The sequence below is a fragment of the Mesoplodon mirus genome (assembly GCF_964341445.2).
Source record: "Mesoplodon mirus genome assembly, chromosome: X".
Lineage (NCBI taxonomy): Eukaryota > Metazoa > Chordata > Mammalia > Artiodactyla > Ziphiidae > Mesoplodon > Mesoplodon mirus.
In genome coordinates, this window is record NC_138981.1 from 80,478,165 (window position 1) to 80,482,274 (window position 4,110).

A 4,110-nucleotide genomic window follows, 5' to 3' on the forward strand; every position below is an offset into this window, starting at 1 on the left:
TTCAATAAGTGCCAATTGGCAAACACAGAGGACCTAATCACATTGACCAACATCCCCCTCTTCAACTCAAACCCCCTTCCATGTCCTTCAGTAGTTTTCCTTTGGTACATCTCAGAATTTAAAAAGCCTCATTTTTTTTCAGTGGAGTTGAATTCAGTTAATACTAACGTCTCTCTTCCATCCTACAGTAGCCTGAGTAAAATGTGTCTTGCCAACTTTAACACATGCCTATCTTTCTCTTTTACAATTCAGTCTTTTCACTAAGTATAAGTATAGTCAGATGTTTTTTATCTCTTTATGATTCAATCTTATGTTTTTCTAGGAAGTTGTCCATTCAAGTTATTTAATTTGTTGACTTAACAATTGTTCACAACACTCTTGTATAATCCTATATATTTTTTGTAAAATCAGTAGTCATATTTCCACTTTCATTTCTGATTTTTGGCTCTTTGTGGCTTCTTTTTCTTAGTCAATTTAAGTAAAGGTGTGTAAATTTTGTTGATCATTTTGAAGAACCAATCTCGGTTTCATTGATTTTCTCTCTTATTTTTCTACTTGCTACTTTATTTATATCCACTCCAACCTTTATTATTTCTTTCCTTCTTTAAGCCTTGGGTTTAGTTTGTTCTTATTCCTTTTGTTAATGGAAACGCCACTTTTGTTGACAAGTTAGGGCCACAATAGACAGCTTCACAGAACAACAGAAATAAGACAGTCTCAAGAAAATGTAGTGTAAATTTGCAGCAGAAGGTTAATACTTTTCACCCTCATCCTATCCCTCAGCACTATCCACTCCAACCTTCTCATAATCCTTCTCAAGTGCAACCATGTCCTCCTAGGCCTCAAAAAATTCTATTTCCTCCATATCCTCACCAGTATACAAGTGAACAAAGATGCAGTTGGCATACATCAGGTCAAACTTGTTGTCTATGCAAATACAGGCTTCAGTAATGGCTATTGTGTTGCTCACAGCTCATGGTACTTTGGCCAGGTTTCCACTAGATACTGCAATGGGATGCTGATAATTAGGGTCAACATTGAAGCCAGTGGGGCACCAATTCACAAACTGGATGGTGCACTTGGTATTGATAGTGGCAATGGAAGCATTGACATCTTTGGAAAACACATCACCACAGTACAACAGGCAGCAAGCCATGTATATGCCACGGTGAAGGTTACATTTCACCATCTGGTTGGCTGACTCAAGCCATGAATTGGTGGTCTCTGTTATAGTAAGATGTTTTTGGTAGGCTTTCTCAGCAAAGACAATGGGGGCAAATGTAGCTAGAGTTAAGTACATTTGGAGATAGGGAACCAGGATGGTCTGGAGTTCTGTCAGATCAACATTCAGTGCTCCATCAAATCTAAGGGAACCAGTGATGGAGGACACAATCAGGCTAATAAGGTTACGTATAGGATGGTTAAGGTTAGCTGAGTGGTAACTCAAATAGTTAGTTGAGTTGAGTGCTCAATATCAAGATTTCTACAACTAGTGTCATAGATGACCTCATTGTCTATCATCAAGGCACAATCACAGTGTTCCAGGGTGGTGAGAATGGAATTGTAGGGTTCTACTATAGCTGTGGAAATCTAGGGGAGGAATAAATGGAGAACTCCACCTTGGACATCATGCCATCATTAACAGAGAGACCATTCCATCAGGAGGAAGGTGAACCAAACACCAGTTCTCCCACCAAAGCTGTGGAAAACCAAGAAGCCCTGAAGACTTATGTACTGGTCAGCCACTTTCAACTTTGGTCCAAGACAAGGTCAGTGATCTCTTTGTCAATGGTGTAGTACCCATGGGCATAGTTATTGTTAGAACCTTCTTTGTCCATGATGAGCTGCTCAGGATGGAAGAGGTGGTGGTAGGTGCCAGTGTGAACTTCATAATGGTCATGAGTTCCAGGTCTAGAAACACTACCCTGAGTCCATGTTTGCCAGCATCCATCTCAATCAAGAGAGTGTTAAAAGAGTCATCTCCTCCCCTAAAGATCTTGTCATGTGGCATCTGGTCATTGGGCTGGACACTATTTTTCAGGAGGTAGAGATCTCAGCAGTCATTGCCAAACTGGACTCCAGTCCAGCCAACTTGGATGGAGATGGATTCACACATGACTGGGATTTGTAGGGCTCTGCAGGGCTGGATGATACAATGGGACAGCAACAAGGATCACCCACTGACAGAATACCAAGGAATCTGGGGGAGAAGTAGTGAGAGGCTGTTTGGCTCCAAAGGAAACAATATACCCCTTCCTGGGCCACGTGTCTGGAGGCTGGGCGTCAGATCCACCCTGCACCTCTTTTTGTTGTTGTTTTGCCTTTTTAAGAAAAAAAGTCCCAGTTTGTTATTACTTTAAAAAAAAACAAATTTCATTTACATAATTGTTCAAATAGGCCTATATAGAGGTATTTTATTTTAAAAAAATATATGTATGCAATTTTTCTCCTACAGTGATTCAAGAGAAATTTCACTATGTTTCTTTTACAGAGCCCTAAAATGAGAGAGTTAACCATATTCAAATAAACTCCAAGGTATGGGACTGCTTCAGGCCCATTCCTCATTAGAAGCCTAAGCATGGGGGCTCCAGAGACCAAGGCAGAAGGTCTTCAAATAGAGCTGAATTGTTCAGTTAAGTGAATTATGGAAAGAAGACGCAGTCAGCTGGCTCTGGAAGGCTCACCCCTAGAGTAGAACAAAGAGAACAGACGGGGGAGTTCTGTGAGTCACTGGAGCTATCTAAATGCAGAGCGATAGAACTGAGTGAGCTGCAGGGATAATATAATTTCAGTTACCTGCAAGGTGGTGAAATAAAGTAGTAACTTCATCTCCCTGACATGGAGGAAGTACTTCATCTGCCTGACATGGAGGAAGTTTAGAGGTGTCCTTAGCATACTCATAGTGAAATATGTCACCCTTTCACTGTTTTGGCTGTTGGCAACTGGACCGTACTTCCTAGTAACAGCCAGTTCAAGTTCTGTTAGTCAGTGCCAGTGCACTATAGGTAATGAAGCATTTCCTGCAAGCCTGTCTCCCAGGGCTCTCTGAATCCTTTAAAAGATGGTGTCCTTTGTTCGCGTTCTTAAGATGTAAAGTTAGGGTGTTGGTTTGATATCTTCCTTATTTTTAATAGTTAAAATTTATAGCTATAAAATTTCCTCTTAGCACTATTTTTTGCTGGAGCTCTGATCTTTCATGTATATACAGTCATCCCTCCTATCCATGTGGGATTGGTTCCAGGATCCCCTACAGATACCAAAATCTGTGGATGCTCAAGTCTCTCATACAAAATGGTGTAGTATTTGCACATAACTTACACATATTCTCCCATATACTTTAAATCATCTCTAGATTACTTATAATATCTAATAAAATGTAAATGTAATGTAAATAGTCTGGCATGCTGCCAATTCAAGTTTTATTTTTTACAACTTTCTGAAATTTTTATTTTTAAAATATTTTCTGTGTATGGTTAGTTGAATCCACAGATGCAAAACCGGCAGATACCAAGGGCTGACTATATGTTTATAATTGCTATATATTGTTGGAGAGTTGACTCTTGTATCAATATATAAAGTTCTTCTTTGTCCCGTGTATCAATTTTTGACAAAGTATAATTTGTCTGATATTAGTATAATCACTCCAGCTCTCTTATGGTTAATATTTGCACAGAATCTCCTTTTTCCATACTTTCACTTTCAACCTACATGTGTTCATAGATCTAAATTGGGTTCTGGTATCCCATAGTGGATCCTGTTTTATATCCATTCTATTTATTTTTACATTTTGATATGAGAATTTAATCCATTTATATTTAAAATAAGTACTGAAAGGGAAGGACTTACTTTTGCCACTTTGTTATTTTCTGTAGCTCTTACAGCATTTCCCCCTCATTTACTCTATCACTGCCTTAATTTTTCAGCCATTTGTTGTAGTGACACCTTTTATTTCCCTTATTTCCTTTTGAGTATACTCTATAGATATTCTTTTTGTGATTACCATATGAATTTCATATAATATCCTACAATTATAATAATCTGTTTTAAATTGATACCAACTTAACTTCAATAGCATACAAAGTTCTACTCCTTTATAGCTCATCACCCCCA

General features: G+C 38.5%; 1 pseudogene across 1 annotated transcript; it reads right to left on the reverse strand.

The window, feature by feature from the left end:
• Nucleotides 1–674: 674 nt before the first annotated feature.
• On the reverse strand, nucleotides 675–2,116 carry LOC309797090 (tubulin alpha-1C chain-like; annotated as a pseudogene). The gene has a single exon. The product of its transcript is annotated as a tubulin alpha-1C chain-like (transcript).
• Nucleotides 2,117–4,110: the final 1,994 nt, after the last annotated feature.